Here is a 19727-nt window from a genome sequence, read left to right on the forward strand (position 1 = left end):
TGTTGTTTTATATATAATGTTCAGGAATTGTAGTTATACTAAGTGGAAGGGACAGGAACAAGGTGCCTGATATAAATCATATTAATAATCTGATAAAGATGTTGTATTAGTCCATTTTCACACTGCTTATAAAGACATACTTGAGACTGGGAAGCAAAATAGGTTTAATTGGACTTACAGATGCACATGGCTGGGAAGGTCTCAGAATCATGGAGGGAGGTGAAAGGCACTTTTTACATGGCAGCAGCAAGAGAAAATGAAGAATATGCAAAAGTGGAAACCCCTAATAAAACCATCAGATCTCTCTAGACTTATTTACTACCACAAGAACAGTATGGGGAAACCACCCTCATGATTCAAATGATCTCCCACTGGGTCTATCCCACAGCATGTGGAAATTATGGAAGTACAATTCAAGATGAGATTTGGGTGGGGACACAGAACCAAGCCATATCATTCCAGCCCTGACCCATCCAAATCAATCTCATGTCCTCACATTTCAAAACCAATCATGGTTTCTCAATAGTCCCCAAAAGTCTTAACTCATTTCAGCATTAACTCAAAAGTCCACAGTCCAAAGTCTTATCTGAGTCAAGGGAGTGCCTTCCACCTATGAGCTTGTAAAATCAAAAGCAAGTTAGTTACTTCCTAGATACAATAGGGGTAAAGGCATTGGGTAAATACAGCCATTCCAAATGGGGGAAATTGGTCAAACAAAGGGGCTACTGGCACCATGCAAGTCTGAAATCAAACAAAGTTGTCAAATCTTAAAGTTTCAAATGATCTCCTTTGACACCTTTACCTTGCATCTGGGTCACACTGAGGCAATGGATTGGTTCCCATTGTCTTGAGCAGCTCCACCCCTATGGCTTTGCAGGTTACAGCCTCCCTGCTGGCTGTTTTCACAGTCTGGCATTGAGTCTCTGCGTCTTTTCCAGGTGCATAGTGCAAGCTGTCAGTGGATCTACAGTTCTGGGTTTTGGCAAATGGTGGCTCTCTTCTCAGAGCTCCATTAGGTGGTGCCCCATAGGGACTCTGTGTGAGCGCTCCCACCCCACATTTCCCTTCCACACTGCCCTAGCAGAGATTCTCCCTATGTGCCCCCACCCCACCTCCCCACTCCTTGCAGCAAACTTCTGTTCAGGCATCCAGGCATTTCCATACATCTTCTGAAATCTAGGTGGAGGTTCTCATACATCAGTTCTTGATTTCTGTGCACTTGCAGGCTCAACACCATGAGGAAGCTGCCAAGGCTTGGGGCTTGTACCCTCTGGAGCCATGGCCCGAGCTCTGCACTGGCCCCTTTTAGCCATAGCTGGAGCAGCTGAGACACAGGGCTGAACAGAGCATGAGGACCCTGGACCTGGCCCACTAAACCATTTTCTTCTAGGCCAACAGGCCAGTGATGGGAGGGGCTGTGGTGAAGACCTCTGACATGTCCTGGAGACATTTTCCCTATTGTCTTGGGGATTAGCATACAGCTCCTTGTTACTTATGTAAATTTCTGCAGCTGGCTTGAATTTCTCCTCAGAGAATAGGTTTTTCTTTTTTATCACATTGCCAGGCTGCAAATTTTCCAAACTTTATGCTCTGTTTCCTTTTTAAAACTGAATGCTTTTAACAGCACCCAAGTCACCTCTTAAATGCTTTGTTGCTTAGGAATTTCTTCTGCCAGATACCCTAAATCATCTCTCTCAAGTTCAAAGTTCCACAAATCTCTAGGACAGGGCAAAATGCCACCAGTCTCTTTGCTAAAATGTAACAAGAGTCATCTTTACTCCAGTTCCCAACAAGTTCCTCATCTCCATCTGAGACCACCTCAGCCTGGACCTTGTTGTCCATATTGCTATCAGGTTTTAGGTCAAAGCAATTCAATAAGTGTCTAGGAGGCTCCAAATGTTCCCACATTTTTCTGTCTTCTCTAAACCCTTGAAACTGTTCCAACCTCTGCCTGTTACCCAGTTCCAAAGTCGCTTCCACATTTTCAGGTATCTTTTCAGTAAAACCCCACTCCACTGGTACCAACTTACTACATTAGTCCATTTTCATGCTGCTGATAAATACATATCCGAGAGTGGGACGAAAAAGAGGTTTAATTGGACTTACAGCTCCACATGTCTGGGGATGCCTCAGAATCGTGGCAGGAGGTGAAAGACACTTCTTACATAGCGGCAGCAAGAAAAAATGAGGAAAATACAAAAGCGAAAACCCCTGATAAAACCATCAGATCTCATAAGACTCACCACCATGATTCAAATTATCTCCCACCAAGTCGTTCCACAACACATGGGGAGTGTGGGAGTACAATTCAAGATGAGATTTGGGTAGGGACACAGAGCCAAACCATATTCAGATGTAGTCATTATATAATGACATTAAACTCTGCTGTTTTAAATGTTTTGTAAATACTACATGCAATTTGAACCATCTCACAAAATGAAGAATTTTGGGGCAGTTTAGTCCAAGAATCAAAGTTCCAGGGATTTCAAGACTCAATAATCTGCATTTCAAAAGTCTAAATCTGTGTGACAGGAGTGACAGGCCCAGCCCAGCCTGAACCACATTGCTCTTATCTGCTGTTCCTCAGGGTCTATCAGTGAGACTTTCTCACTTGATCACATTAAAAGAGAATAATCAGCCATATCTTGAACTAGTCTGTAAAGAAGTTGCATGAGCTTTAAAGCGGGAAAAGAAATACGTGTCCTAGAATTAAGTTTCTCGAATTTGAAATATGAGGGTATAATGTGATACTTTTTCTTTAATTATTTTTGTTTTGCCACTCTTATGTAACAACTTCTTCATATTTTATATTCCAAGATGCATCTCACATAGGAACTCACTGAAATACATTATCCCCATTTGCCATCCTAATGAACAAACATACATATAGCCAAAGGATACAGCAGCAGTCTTTTCTCTTGTCTCCTCTGCAGCAAGGTTACCTGCCTCTGGCTTGAATATATAAACAGCTTTAAAACACACACATACACACACACACACACATACACACTTTACAAAAGCACTGGCTGAAGTAATTTTTACTTTTTAATTATTTCAAAAGTTCAAAAAGAAATAATAAATTATTTTTATGGACTAATTACTAGGGGAAAAATATTTTTTAAAAATCAGAAATATGTAAAATTGTAAGTCCCACAATTAAACGTTTTCAGTTAGAAGAATTAGTCAACTGGAAGGGTGATTATTCTAGTAAGAAAGGAAAGATGGGAAGGATCATTGACTGTACAACTCCCATGAGCTCAGAAGACTGAGCAACTCTACTTCACATTCACTGCCTCATTTAATTCTCACAAGACCCATGCAGTAAGCATTATCCCAAATTTACAGATGGAGAACACTGAGGTTTGAGTTCATGTAAATAAGTTGCCTGAACTGTATTCAAACCCTGTTTTTTCTGATAGCATTGCTTATACTCTCTCTGCTCCATCTCCAGAAAACATTACACTACTGCAAACTCAAAATCAAATTATGAAGTGGAGTATATGGGGATCTTCTTTGTTCTTTCCTGATGGCCTCTCTTACTACTACAATCATCATCTACCACTCAAACAAGAAGTTCTCTTTCAAGCTTAATGTTGGGGGAAAGAAAAAAACACTGAGATTAAAAATTATCTCCCAGTTCAATGAAATATTTAATCAAAGAAGGTTAAAAGAAACAGGATATTTGTGCTGGTAAAAAGTTATTAGAAAACAAGGATAAATATTTGATTAGTTTCTCTAGCCCATCTTTCCTCACCATGTGTCTTCCCATTTTCTACAGTTATAAGAGTTGCCTATCACAAAATGAACAGATTGGTTCTGAAGAAACTGTATCAAAATGAGGGGAAAGCATCCCCCACAAAACCCCAACTCTTTTCTCCTAGGGGATGCAAAATAATAAGGTAGTCTTTCCCTACAGTTCTCAAATTTTTTATTGGTAGGCAATAATTGTTCTCCATGTGAGAAATGCAGATAGTAAGCCATAGAGAATAAAGAGTTTTCCCAGAGTTGTACACTATGTCATTGATCGGTAAAATACTTCTGTTTCTGAATTCCAGCTTCTTTCTCACTGGAAAACTCTTGTGGAATGCATTAGGTTGAAAGATATTGACTAGATTAGGCCTGATGTGTCAAAAAAAAAGTTTTTCAATATGTTTCTCAAATATTCAGCTTGGAGAAAGCATTAGTATATTTAAAAATATATAATAATCACTATTATAAAATTTATTATATATCAGCCAGTGTAAGGCCCTGTATGTTTTTATATATCATGTATTCCCACACACATACAATGATATTTCATGAGTAATTTGACAATATTGAAAACAATACATTAAAAAGCTCATCTTATTTAATCATAAAAATTTCTAAATTAGACTTAGATTGAATTATAAACACAGATGTTCCCAGATTCATCAAATTTAAAAAATTACTCTAGTTTTGGATATTTCTATGCTGCTGTAGTGAATAGGGACAGTATCTCAAGGAAATAGCAAATTGATACTAACAGCTACCTTACCTTATGAAGTGAAAATGATTGAACATCTTCCCATTTCTTATGCCAACTCACCTATATGTATCTATGCACTCATACATACACAGGTAGATAAGACATGATGGCTCAAGGATCTAGTAAGAAACACAATGGCAATCCAACTAGAGCCATATATAACCATTACATACATACTGAACAAATAGTTACTCTGTATCACATCATAAAGCACTTGTTTCATTGTTTCTTTTTGTGTGTGTCTCAATATCCCTATCAAAGTGACTCTTCTAACTCAGGATGAAAGCAAGGCCAGTACTACTACTTTTCTGTCCACTTTTAGGTCACTAAACACTGCTTCAATTTAGTAATTATAAAAACAAATTTCATTTAATAGTCAAAAGTACTAAAATTCATTTAATGTTATAATCTTTTATCCCCATTGTGGGCCTGGGATAATCAGGAAGCCTGCGGCTGGAGAAAGAGACACAGTTATGGGCTCCTTGTCTTTTCCCACCTGGTGGTTGACTCATTCTTTTCTAAATATTCAACAGTGGTTTCTGCTCATTCAGGGAGAATGCGGAGATGAGTGGGTGGATGTTGGGGTACCTAGAAGTCTGGGAGACTGGAAAAGAATGGATGGGCAGGTGATTTCTCACTTGAGCAATAGTTTCACAATCTAGCCTCACTGCTTTCAGAAATTGTAACACATTTGAAGTGTACTCTTTTTATTCTGAGTGTTTAGTGGGTTCCTTGGGTTTCACCCCATTTCTGCCCATCTGTCACATGCTGTCTCTGAGAGCGAAAATAAATTTCCTGCCCTTGTGTAAAACATTCTGAGATAAAGTAAACATTCTTTAGCTACTTGCTCTCAGTAAGATAAAATAATTAAAACAGTTTACTTATGAAGGCTAACAGCTCACATATCAAGACTACACCAATATACAGTTTGCCCATTAAAATTTGTTTTATGATCTCTTTTTCCTCTGTTTTCCAATCCATAGCTATTATATATATTCAATCCCAGGTATATCCTGTCTTAAAATCATTCAGCTGGGCTCTTGGCTCCATCTGCACCCTGCCCCAATTTTCTCGTTTTAAGATAATATTAAGACTGTCAATAAGGTGTCCTCTCTTGCTACAATATGTTTAATAAACTCAGCTTTGCTTTTTCAACGGGGTTTTCTAAAGATCTCTGGAGTGGAGGCACCGAATTTCAACCTTGGCCCAGCTAATGCCTCTTATAACCTGGCATACATTCAGTTTCTCTTGGCTGAAGTCTTTCAGTCATTCCAAGCAACCAGGTTGCATAAAACCTAAAATAATAACATAAACGTTTTTCAGTTGTGCACAACGTTTATTGCATAAGAAACTTTTCTGTTGGTGATGGTGTGTGTGGGGAGGCTAAAAAAAGCAACAGTGTGCAGAGCAATCTTTAGCATCTGAATACTCTAGATAGAAGTGCCTATTTTCCCCAAAACAATAAAAGAGAAGTGTGAAGCTCTCTCGTCTCTTCAAAGTCCACTTCATAAGGCTTGGGGTTAGAGACTAACGGAGCAATACACATTCTCCCTCTTAGGATTTCACAACCCAGATGTTTTGAAAGAAATAGTCCTCAAAAATCCTTCTTTAATTTGTAACACATAAACTCTTATATCCTCAGTATAAGTGAGAACTTCAAGAGGCCTTTAAATAGCTCCGACTATCTATGTTGTGTATATTTTACAGGGCAGTCTGTTTCACAACTTATGGACAATAGATAACAAAGTTATTTATAATCTTAGAGACTTTGCCAAAGCATTCATTTTAATGGAGATGTTAAGCTCATTTTCCCTGAAGATATGTCTCCCCTTCATCAATAGTAATATAGTTTAGTTTTGTATCTGGAAGACGCAGGTAAAGCCCAAATTTCCTACTCTCCCTTGTAGCTAGTTGTGAATATGTGTCTAAATTCTAACCAATGAAATTTGAGTGGATACAATGTATACATCTTCCTTATTACCTATGGAGAGTGAATTTCTTATCCTCCACTTCTCTTTTTTCCTTCACAAGAGCTAGAACATGGACATGTCCTGACCCAGTTATAACCACACTGATGAGGAAAGTGCCCTACAGAATGGAGAATTAAGAGTATGAAAAAAATATTGGGTCTACAAAGAAACAGATCAAGTAGAACTTCCAAATTCCAAATTGCTAACCTTTCAAAGAAAAAAAAATCTTTTTTTCTGTGCAAATTAACCAATAAACTTCCAATTACACATATAATAACAGAGTTACATCTTAATGACAGTGATGTCAGCAGGTGGAGAATTAAAGTATAGGGGGCACTTAGAAATGACTGACAATAAACTAAGCAGTTAAGAAACGTTTATTTAAAACAAAACAGACACAGTTTGCGGAAGAGAAAGGCTTGATTCTGATTCAAGGACTACAGCAACTCCTCTGAAGTTATTTATAACTTAGAAATAAGGGTTATAAAAATCCTTATTTTTGTCATTTATTATATGAGAAAATTTTACAGGATGGTGAAGTGGCTCTACTCCAAAAATCTGGAACTTAATTCTCCAAATTACAGGATAGTTAAGAGTGGTGAATTATCAGCATCATCTTTATCCCTTTCACATTTATTTTCTAGGCTACAGGCTGTTTCTGATTTTGTTTCTTCTTTTTCCCTCATTTATTTTACCCAGCATTGATTATTTTAAAAGATTAGGAACAGAGGGTTTACAGTATGACTTGTCCTATTTCTTTTTTGTTTTGTTTTGTTTTGTTTTTTGAGATGGAGTCTTGCTTTGTAGCCAGACTGGAGTGTAGTGGTGGGATCTCGGCTCACTGCAACCTCTGCCTCCTGGGTACAAGTGATTCTCCTGCCTCTACCTCCCAAGCAGCTGGGACTACAGGTGACCGCCACCACGCCCGGGTAATTTTTTGTATTTTTAGTAGAGATGGGGTTTCACTGTGTTAGCCAGGATGGTCTCGATCTCCTGACTTCGTGATCCGCCTGCCTTGGCCTCCCAAAGTGCTGGGATTACAGGTGTGAGTCACTGCTCCTGTCTGACTTGTCCTATTTCTAATTCACCTTTATGGTATTGTCACAAATATAAGTTGTGGAAATAATATCCAAGTGACCACATGCTAGCAAAAGTAAAAGAAAAAAGAATCTAAAACTTTCATATTGCTTTTCAAGTCTATGAAACTTAAGTGCTCAACTTGAACCTAAACTCAGATTCAAATTGTATGAGAAGAAATTTTTTTTTCCTCTTTTCTCTTAGGTTCATTGCCTGAGGCCCTAAAAATTAGACTGAAGAAAGACAGAGTGATAGGAGACAAGGCATACAAATTTTATTTGAGATAATTGACATGACACAGGAGACTTCTTAGAAAAGAAGTGATGACCCAAAGAAGCAGATAGGGCTTAGAGCTTATATACCATTTTAACAAATAACAATAAATTGTGGAGATGTGACAAAACAAAGGAAAAGGGTTTGTGGCTTCCAGGTACAGCAAACTATGGGAAGGTAAACATAGAGGGAAACTAATGGAAGATAAGGGCTATCTTAACAATATTTTGTGTGTCTGCAGGTTTTTCTTGGCACTGATTTTCTGCTTTCTTTTAGCAATAAAACGTCCCTTGGAGAGGGGATTTATGGCACTCTTTATTTCTCAGAAGTCTGCTTTTACCCAGCTAAGGGAAGCTCTGGGAAGGTTTCTCTGTGAATCTGTAGAATCTCAAATGTCTTCAGCTCAAAATAATTCTTCTGCCCCGAAAAAAAGGCACATATTAAAATAGTATATTCTGATTCCCTTTAGGACATATCTCAGAATATCTTCAGAAGAACCAGAGAGACAGGTGTATCAGGTGTCAATTTGCTCCAGAATTTTTGGCTGAAAGAAAATTTGGAAGTGGGGTTGTTTGAGGAGTCCCTGGTAAGGAATGAAAGTGAGCAGTGAAGAAAGGACAAGTGGGTGGTACAATATCTGTTAAGGACCCAGATTGATCTGGCTCAAATCAAAATCTGGAATATGACCTTATGGAATAAAAAGTGCAGACAAAAGTTGGAGGAGGTTTTTTCCTGGAGAAGTTGTAGAACATTGAAATACAAGCAATGCTGCTTGAATGACCAGACAACAAGACACAGAGTGAAGAAAACAAAGCCCTATCAAATTGCGGACTCCCCAGGATACAATGCAGCTTTGTCATCCCAAAGCTTTTGTATAAGTCAGAGTTTATCAAAGACACAGAATCAATAGGATACATAATATACAGGGAGAAAGAGATTTATAAAAGTTGAATCACATGTTTACACAGGCTGAGAAGTCCTATGGTCTACTGTTTGCAAACTGGAGAAACAGGAAATCTGGTAATAAAATTCAGTCAACGTTTGAAGGCCTGAGAATCAGGTGGCTGATGGTGTAAGTCCTGATCTGCATCCAAAAGCCTGAAAAACAGAAGCACTGATGTCCAAGGACAGGAGTGGATAGATGTCTCAACTCAAGCAGAGAGAAAAAATTTGCCCTTTCTCTTTTTGTTCAGGTCAGGTCCTTACTGGATTGGATACCTGTCTACACTGGTGAACGAGGGTCCTTTACCATTGATCCAGGCATCTCTTAACCCAGTCAAGTTGATACGTATAACTAACCATTACAGACTTCTAGCCTGATGAGTTGAAATAGTGCAAATAGCTTCTGGAGATCTAATGTATAGCATGATGACTATAGGTAACAATACCGTACTTTGCAAGAGGACAGGTCCCCAAATGAGCTTCGGTGACCAGATCTTCCCCTTCGTGCTTGCGATTCTTGGGTAGAATGTACTGAGACTGCAACATCCTGAGATAAGGAGGAACTGTCCAGAACAGCTAAGGCTTTGTCCTTGTCGCTCCTAGAAAAGGGTGTCCTGTAATGCTTGAGCTCAGTAATCTTAGGGACCCTCGCACACTCATGTGAGAATAAAAGACAGAGTAGAGTGCTTTTGGGGTTGCTCAGCTGTGGTGTAAAATGCTGGTGATACTTCATCCATTCTGTGCAGCTTTTCTGAGCTTTGGGGGACTTGGTCACCATGGATCCTAGCCTTCTGTTGATTCTTTCTGCCTATGTATGAATCATGAAGTTGCTTTGTCTCACTTGAGTGTTCTGTCTCACTGGTCTCATAAATCTCATAGCTAGGTTTGTGCAAAACCTTCTGCCAGAGGAAGCTTAGCAGAAATTAGCAAAGTGTTTAAAGTTCTCCCCTGGGATTGGTAACCAGTGCATGGAATACTCCTCCCAGGGACTGATAATGGTGCACAATATCCTACTTAGCATACTGAAAACTTGAAATTACTAGCAGGGTAAATCTTGTCATTTCCAAAAAAAGTAATTATGTGAGGTGACAGATACATTAATTATCTTGATTTTGGTGATTATTTCATAGTATGTACCTCTATCAAATCAACAATTTGTATACCTTAAATATATACAATGAAAACAATGTATCTCTTAAAGACAAGAGCTTCTTGGGAAATGAACACACCACCATTATCATACAGATAAACAGAAATCAGTCCTTTGTTTTTAATCAATTTATTTTAAAATCAAATATCTAATTATTCAAATTCTCTCAACTGTATCAAGATTGTCTCTTGTTTTACATTTCATTTGAGTCAGAATTTTAATAAATCTCACACTTTGCAAAAAGAAAAGAACTAAATATCAAGCGCTTTTAGATAATTCCAATGCCCACTTTATTTTCTTCTTTCGGTTGGTCCACATGGATATTGTATCTAATTCAGAATATAGAAGTAGTGAGGTTGGTTTAGACCAAGTAAATGAGAAATTTTTGGAAAGTGGTTGGCACATTCATTATGACAAAGGAATTCAAATATTATTATAATATTAGTAACCCTGTTAGAACTACATTTGGGGACACTGGAAATACCAGTCAGTGCCACAGCAGCAAGTTGCAGTTGGGTTATAAGCAATATAATCTCTGAAGTAGCAAATTAAGCTGGCAATACTGCAATTATTATTTGCATAGTTTTCTAATATATACTCAGGTGCCAATGTGTCTTATGCAGTATTTGGCTTTCCTCTTTGGTTTTGGTATAGAAGAGATTTTGATAAATGCTGCAGAGCACACCTTAGCAAGTAAGTCAGAAATGAAACAATGAATTTGAATGGAGCAGGGACCAGAGTAGAAAAATATGTTTCTGAGACAATGAATGCCAGTTTGATCCTAGAAAGTTAATAAACAGGCCTTAGATCATAACTAAGAAGGTCCCAAATCCTTCTTTGTGTCAGTGACAGCATCAACTTCTGTTCAGGTCGATTCCTGCTTCCTTTTATATTCTTCGTTTGGCATAAATGTAAAAATGTGTCCTCTCTCACTTTTTGTGTTTAGGGTTACATTGCTAAAATTACATTCTTAACTACATTTTCTGTAACTTTCCATTTCAGCAAATTCACAGCATTGATATTAACAAATATAAGATTTTGAAATCTGCTTTTTGAACCTATGACCTGAAATTATATTTTTAGGTAGTCAGTATAAATAACATTAAAATTTTACGAACTACCAGGCCTTTTTTTATTGTTTGTTGTCTCATAATTACTCATTTTTAAAATTAGGTCTAGAAAATTATATTTAGCTGGCACTGTTGAATCGCTTTTCCTTTTTGCCAAAGAGTCTCTTGTGCAAACAAAGAAATTTTATTTCCAAATTATCTAAATAGTATACTTCATGTTCATCTATGCACTGTTCTGTAGCTGTGAAGCACCATACTTCTGAATAACAAAAAGAGAATATGTTTTCTACTAATCCATGTGGCAAAAAATCTAAGGGGTTGAACAAATACAGTGACTGTGCTAAGCAAAGTGTTTGAAACACTTCTACTTAGTCAGAAAATGTCTATCCATTTGAATATCACCTTTCTCTTGTACACATATATTAGGACTTTGTTTCCCTGGGATTTCAGAATAAGTAACAACAAGGCATCAGGTGGTAAGTGACAGAAAAAGTCACCATGGTGGGTGATACGGTTTGGATCTGTGTTCCCAGACAAGTCTCATGTTCAATTGTAATCCCCAGTTTTGGAGGTGGGGCTTATTGGGACGTGACCGGATCATGTGGGCAGTCTCTCATGGTTTAGCACCATCCCCCTTGGTGCTGTGGTTGCAATAGTGCATTCTCATGAGATCTAGTTGTTTAAAAGTGTGTTGTACCTCACCTCATCCTTTTTTCCTCCTGGTCTGGCCATGTGAAGTGCTCCCTTCTCCTCTGCCTTCTGCCATGATTCTAACTTTCCTGAGGCCTCTCCAGAAGTGGAGCAGATGCCAGCATCTTGCTGCCTGTACAGCCTGTGGAACCACGAGCCAGCTAAACCTCTTTTCTTTATAAATTACAATGGACTAATACACTGGGCATCCCAGGGCCATCACGACAAGACATATCTAACAATACCCCTACTGTTTCAGAAAACATGTATTGGCCATATGTACAGCAGCTTACTTCAGGGACATCTAAAAGGCAGCACAGAGCCCCTGATGACTTCTAAGTAACAGAGAGGCCATGAATTATGCTTTGGTTATCTTTTGCCACACAAAAAAATTACCCTAAAATGTAGTCGCTTAAAACGGCAATAATAATATATTATTGCACACAGGTCTTTTGAGTCAGGAATTCAGCAGTAGGGCGCTCCAGCTCGATGTCTCTCATGATACTGCAAACTTGTTAGGGCTGCAGTCATCTGAAGTCTGAGTGAAACTACAGAATTTACTTCCTAGACGGCTCACTCACATGGCCAGAGAGTTGATGCTGGCTATTGTCTGGGGGCTTCAGTTTCTATCCCCTTGGGCTCTTTTACATGGCTACTTGAGCATCTTTATGGTATGGTTATTGCCTTCCCCCCAATACACGTGACCTAGGAGACCAAGGAAGAAGTTATGAGGCCTTTTATGATCTTGCCTTAGAAGTCATACAATGTCACATTCACTGTGGTCACACCAACTATCCCCGATTCATTATGGGAGGCTAATAAATGTATGCATATCAGCAGGAGAGAATCACTGGAGGCTACAAAGGAGGCTGGCTAAGATTATCTAAAGGTTTTTATACCTCATAATTTTTTAATTTAAATTTTAAGTGTTTAACCGTGAAAATGTAGAGCTGTTTAAAATAATAAAAATTTGTACCACATGTACTCTTATCCGTAAGTTAGAAGGAGTATATCTTCTAATGTCTGCCCTACTCATCCCTTTGCTGGCAAAAAAGAAAGAGATATCTATAAATTAAAAATGTATATATCACACAGTACACAGTGTTCTGCAACACACACTTAAATTATATTTAGTGAGATAATTTAAAAGCATTACAGAAAGTTTGGTAAATCCTAAAATAGTCACCACTCATAATGCTATATAACAGTGCTGCATTTTTATGTGCAATAGTTGTTTATATGAATAAATATATTATATTATTTATAGTATATATTATACTATAAATATAATATATAAATATATTATTTATATGATGATAGTAATAATGTACATATAATTTTACATCCTAACATTTTGCTTAAAATTCACATAATATTTCCATGTTCCACAATTATTATATTAACTGCATAAAACTTTGAGGATAATGGCAAAATTTGGTGTAGCCATATTAGGGGAATACGTGGATTGATTTAAATTATTAGTCAATAGGAATTCATTTGACCACCAAACTATCTCACTAGTGTCTCCTCTAATAACATAGAATATCTATCTAATATACAACAGTTTTATATAAATACTTTTATTTAGGTGCGGTGGCTCAAGTCTGTAATCCCAGCACTTTAGGAGGCTGAGATGGGCGGATCACGAGGTCAGGAGTTCAAGACCAGCCAGACCAAACCCCACCTCTCCTGAAAATACAAAACTTAGTCGGGCGTGTGGCCGGAGCCTGTAATCCCCACTACTTGGGAGGTTGAGGCAGGAGAATCGCTTGAAACTGGAAGGTGGAGGTTGCAGTGAGTGAGATTGCACCACTGCACTCCAGCCTGGGCGAAAGAGCGAAACTCCATCTCAAAAAAAAAAAAAAAAAAAAAAAAATGCTGTTATTGCATTTAAATAGTAATCTAATAGATAATACTCTGATCATGTTGTAATATAATTTTATAAAATTGTTACCCCTTAATAAGCTTTCTTATTTCCAGTTGTTGAAAACTTCATAAAATATGGCATTATTTGCTTAATCGTATTCATACATATTTTTATGCAAATTATAATTTTAAATCTCAGATATTTTCTTAACTTGCTGAATGATAATCATAAGGGATTCTCAATTTAATTGGGAAGACAAACAGCACATGCTATAGACAAATGAGAGAAACAAGAGACTTGATGTCAGCAGGGAAGAAGTAGTGTAATAAGGAAGAAAACTCCCAACTTGATCTAATTTAGAGCCCAGAAGAGCTCTAGGAATGTCTCAGAATTAATTTTTCTATTTATCCAGAGTGAAAGGAGACAATTAAGGTTAAGAAAAATAAAATGTAAATGAACAGATTTTTCTTTTGTCCTAAGCAATATTCTAACCAGTTTCCTAATAATCAAAGGCTTATAAAGGCAAATTTAGCATTAAAATATTTTATACTTCTTTCACATGTAAAGAAGAAAAGATGATCTGAGGCTGCATATTTAACTTTCAATTATAAGATAATGTTTAAATTAAAAAACAAATGGATAATCATCAAAACATGTCAAACTTGAAAATTAGATATTGAAATTAACATGATGTATTATCATTACTGGTTTATATGCCTTTCTTCTCCTATTAACCTGGGAATTCCATCAGAGGAAGATTAATCTTGTATTCCTGTCACCAAAAACACTGTCTGACACATAAACACTCAAGAAATGCTTGCTAAATTGATTTTTTTAATTGTCTCCTAATTTGAATGAAAGTAGGAATTCTCAGCTGACTGAATATAAAACTTGACTTTTTCTCCTATACTACTACTTTATTCTTTTAATTTTAAAATCTTCAATGTTCTGACTTTGGTTGCCGACAAGTTTAGACATCTCCTGTAATTGATTATGTTACAGGATGTTTCTGTTATTACTTCCCATAATTAATTTGAAAGTATATCAAGCCTTACATTCAAGAAAACAAATATATGTGTGTGTATATATGTGTATATTCATAAACATATATATGTTTGCTTAACATTCACATAATGTATATGCATAAGCATATATATACACATATATATACACACACATATGTTTTCTTGAACATTAGTCTTGATATACTTTCAAGTTAATTATGGAAAGCAATACCAGAAACATCCCGTAACATATTCAATGTGTGTGTATATATATATGCATAAACATATATATACACACATATACACACATATGTATGTGTATATATACATATACTTGTATGTGTATAAAGCATACATACATATAGATAGATATATGGATGGACACGTTAGGAGCTTTAATAAAGTAGAATGAAAACCACCCTCTCTCACACATCTTTAATCTCACTCTGAAGTCAATCTATTTTAAATGTTTATGGTTTTAGTTCTTTAGGTGGCTACTTCTACTTCTCTAAATAATATCCTTTTATTGCTTTTATCAGATGTGTTAACTTTAGACAATATTTATTAATTTCTAATCATGAAGTATTAGAAAGGGATTTATTATATATGCATTTCTCCTCACACTGTTTCAGAGTTACATACTATTTTCAGTTGTTTCACTAATGACCTTTGGAACTTTAACTGATAGGCCTATACTTCTACTTCTTGTTTCTTTAACTTCAGTTAATATCTTGACTCCCTGTTGGGAGAGAAAGTCTTCCATAGGTTTCTCGTGCTACACATCCTATTCTGTTTACCCAGCAGGCAAAATCCTGACTGCTGTTTACTAGGATTGTACTTACAGGGAGTGACCTTGACAGTGAGGTGATGTCTCCTTTTGGGGCAAAGAGCAGTCTTGCTTAATATCTCCTATGAAAGATGTGGAATCACCAAGCTCAGTATTCCTCACTGATGACACAATCCCACTGTGTATGCATCATCATGCCAGATCCATTGTGATGGTTGATTTTTGGTGTCAACTTGACTGGATTAAGAGATCATCAGATAACTGGTATTGTTCATTCTCATTGTATCAGTAGGCACCAAGCCCATCCCTCTTCTACTGACAGGGAAACTCAGGTGGTTTTGCTTTAAATTTGAATGATTGGGCTTTCCCAGGTGTTTCTGTGAGGGTGTTTCCAGAAGAGATTGGCATATGAATCAAGGACTGAGTGGGGAAGATCCACCATCTATGTGGGCAGGCCCCATCCAATAGACTGGAGGTCTAGATGGAACAAAAAGATGCAGGAAGGATGAATTCTCACCCTCTCTTTTCTGGAGCCAGGATACCCTTTTCTTGATCCAGAACAGCCGTTTTCTCCTTCCCTTAAATGTCAGAATTCTAGACTCTCTGAGTTTTGACTCCAAAACCGACACTACCCATTCCTGGGACTTTCAGGACTTTGGTCTCAGGCTGAGGAATACACTCCATGGTCTTCCTTGGTTCTGAGGCTTTCAGACTTGAACTGAGCCATGCAATGGCTCTACTGATTTTCCAGCTTGCAGATGGCCTATTATGGGACTTAACAGCCTCCATAATCAATTAAGTCAATACTCCTAATAAAATCCTTCTTCATACATTTCTCTCTCTTGTGGAAGAGAGATGTATGAAAAGGGATCATCATCCATCTGTCCCTCTGTAGAATCCCGACTAATATATTCATCCACATATCACTTTGGGGAAAAGGAAAACTGTCCCAAACATAATACTCATGCTGTTTGCTGTGCTGTGAGTAATAAATCTGTTTGTCTCTGATCCAGGAGTCTTGGGTTTTCTGCCAGCATCTTTGAAACAGTAACAAGCTAACTTCACTTGTAAGTAGGGTAAAATCTAATCATAAACCCAGCATTTCCATCTCCTTAAACTAATGTGAGATGAAACTAATCTCTCTGTCCTTTCTTAAGCCTCTTTCAAATCAAATCTAGCCTCAGGCAATTATGCTCTAACTTTTATATTATCAAGGATTTTAACATTTACTTCCATAAACTTTAATTTAATTTTTTGTGCTTAGTCCTAAATTGACTATGTAATCTAAACTCCAATAAAGAGTTTACATTATTAATAACAATTATATATTTTGTGTTCTAGAATTTTATGTCTTTCTCCATGGGTCCAAGATCCCACACCCTGAACCACCCTAAAGAGGCTATTAATTGAATCAAGAGTCCCTTCAGGGTGAAGAATTGACCCTCCTCTGAAGGAAATCAATTATTTCCCTGATTTTTTTTTTTTTTTTTTTTTGCATTTTCTGTGTTCTGTCTTCCTCCTCCTTTGAGTTAGATGTTATAGTGACCACTCACTTATTCACCTATTTTTGACTTCTTGGTTTTTGCCCTACAGTCTTAGAAATGTGCTTATATTCTATACTTTTAATTGAACTTTATATTTATTTAGCATCATTTTTAATTTATAACAACTCTTTCTTGTTCTAATTGAAGCTTTTAGAAAATGTCTTCTCTTTCTAAAATTATTTCTTTTTCTCTTAAGGTAGTTCACATTTTATTTTTAATTTTTTTTTCTCTTTCATATTGACTTTTCTTGATACATCTGTGGTTTGGGATGTACTGTGGGATGCCACCAGTCCTTTTCAGGACTGAAGGATTTATTCCCCCAGTTGCTCTGATGGTTGTCACCTGAACACTCACTCGGTTGTCTCGCTGGTTAGACTGCTTCAGCGAGGGGGTTCCACCTGGCCAAAGGTTATGTGTTTTTCCCAGGGCAGCTCACATCTGATGGTCAGCAATGGAACATAAAGCCCCCAGATACCTTGCCTTGAAAGCTTCAAAGTGTCATCCCAGCCTCAGAGTTCCCTGCAGGGTCAGCAGTGTCCTCATATCACAGCCCAGCTTCACCCTGTACCAAACTTTGCTTTCCTTTTCTTGCCCTACAGGTGCTGATCTCAAGAGCACTCCCTCATAAGCTTCCTGCACAATACTCGGTCTTAGAGTTGGGTTCAGGAGAAATCCAGCCTCCAACATGTGATTGTTGGTTCACCCATAGTTTAAGAATTAAAACTGGGAGTCAGTACGAGCTCACGCTGCCATTACATAAAAGAGTAGGTGTGTCTATAATCGTCTACCCCAACTGGGAAACATTTCCGGGAAGTCTGTGGGGAATCTCGCTGGCTGGCTTCAGCTTAGGGTAAGTGGGCTCGGAGACTACTTTTAGATGTGTAAACCCTGTCATGCCAGAAAAAGTAGGGCTCTACTTTTGAGCACAATAAATACTATAAAGGTCTTAGCTTTCCTCCAAATTATTTTTAGATAATGTGTTATTGTTTGTTTGTGATATGCTTGGTAGTATATCCCTGGGAGACAGAAGAATCAATCAATATTTCTATATAAAGAAAGTCAACTACCAATTTTAACATTTTTATATTTTTATTTTTTTGAAACATGTGAATGTTAAGCAAACATATATGTTTATGAATATATATACACATATATACTATTTTTATTTTTTTATATTTTTATTTTTTGAAAAATTTTTATATTTTTATTTTTTTATATTTTTATTTATTTTTTTGAAAAAATTTTTATTTTTATTTTTATATTTTTATTTTTATTTTGTTGCCCAGGATAGAGTACAGTAGTGTAATCACAGCTCACTGCAGCCTCAGCCTCCTTTCACCTCAGCCTCCTGAATAGCTGGGTCCACAGGTGCATATCACCACACCCAGGTAATTTTGTCTGTGTGTGTATTTTTTTGTATAAACATGGTTTTGTCATGTGGGCCAGCCTAGTAAACTCAAATATTTATCTCTTTCTATACCACAATTATTTCCTAAAGGTTTTCCATGTTTCTCCCTGCTCCTGGAGACCCTTCTAGAATATTCTGGGAGCTGATGTCCTCTGATCTGTTTTCTCCAGTAATACTCTCCCATGTTCTTTCTAATTTCCAGAAACATGTTGAAATATTCCATTTCCTGATGGTGACCTCTTACTATATCATTCATTGTATTTAGCTTATATTTCTGTATTTTTATTTCAGTGAGCTCTACAAAAGGATTAGATGTGAAAAAGCACCCAGTCTTCCATCCTAAACTGAAACCACTCTCTCAATTTAAACTCAAATTACTGTACTTCAATGAGATTTCATATTTTTTTTTCTTACATTGTATGGCATATATAGAATGTGGTGGCACTAGCACAATCCAGAAAATCAGGAGGCTTGAGTTCAAGCAGCATTGGGCCAAATCACTTCACTGGGTCTCTTTTATCTTTGTTCAAAATGTTCATTCAAGGAAAATTATTTAAAATTTAAAGTATACTTTTAAATATATGTGATCATTCCACACTTAGATACAAAACTATGGTGAAAAGAATGAACAACAAAATCAAGCCTTAAGTTTTCATAACAACTGAAAACTAATATTCTATTTCAGTGCTTATTGTGGATACCAGATTTGAATGCCATTCAGAGGCCTCCTAGAAGTATTTAGTTCTAACAGCTTTACTATGTAAATTGCGATTGGCCAGTTTTCTGGGGAAATCACTCCTGTGTGTTGGTCCTTTAAATTATCCCTGGAGTTTGCTTTGCTTTGTGTGTCCATGAGCCAGTTATTAATGTGTCCTCAGGAACTTAAACTTTCTTTAACGGCATCTGTTTTTTATTCACAAGTGAATTTATGCATTCACATATGATTTGGTGCAGAAGAGGGGCATTCCACAAGCTTCATTTGCTCTTGATTTGGGCACCTCAAATATGTTCTAGCCAGATTCCCTATTACATGGCAATTAAGCTTATTTTTATGAATATGAGTCATCTGCAATTTATTGAACATAACATGGAAACAAATTACTTTAAAAAATGAGCAAAATTGGATCACAGGTCAGATATGAATAGTCTTTATAGTCTTTCTGGGAACATTTTTGTCATTTAATAATTGAAATGTCTAGTATAGTTCTAGCCTTTTAAATGTTATTCATCTATATTGAATCTACAGGGGACAAACTGCGAAATTTCTGTTCCAGTATATTTGCTGCCAATATTAAAGCTTTAGATTTTTACCGTGAATAGGCAGGATTTCCACATAACTAGAAATAGACGGTGTTATAAAATTCCATCAACAGGAACTTGTTTATGAGCTGAGAGGGACTAATAATGACCTCTTAACAGTGTGACAGCAATAAGCATT

At 36.9% G+C, this 19727-nt stretch overlaps 1 long non-coding RNA gene across 17 annotated transcripts in view; it reads right to left on the reverse strand.

Annotated features, from left to right (window-relative positions):
* The window catches only part of LOC105465505 (uncharacterized), a 327965-nt gene that overhangs the window by 195125 nt on the left and 113113 nt on the right, over nucleotides 1-19727 (reverse strand). For 14 of the 17 annotated variants that reach the window (XR_011616999.1, XR_011617004.1, XR_011616994.1 and 11 more), the window contains exon 1: nucleotides 15393-15481. The exons of 1 other annotated variant lie outside the window; for it this stretch is intronic. This is a non-coding gene — a long non-coding RNA (uncharacterized lncRNA). Of the gene's footprint in view, nucleotides 1-4567; nucleotides 4627-15392; nucleotides 15482-19727 lie in introns of those variants that run through there. 2 more of the 17 variants (XR_011616997.1, XR_011617003.1) reach the window with 2 other exon arrangements.

The sequence above is a fragment of the Macaca nemestrina genome, chromosome 19, assembly GCF_043159975.1.
Source record: "Macaca nemestrina isolate mMacNem1 chromosome 19, mMacNem.hap1, whole genome shotgun sequence".
Taxonomy (NCBI): Eukaryota; Metazoa; Chordata; class Mammalia; order Primates; family Cercopithecidae; genus Macaca; species Macaca nemestrina.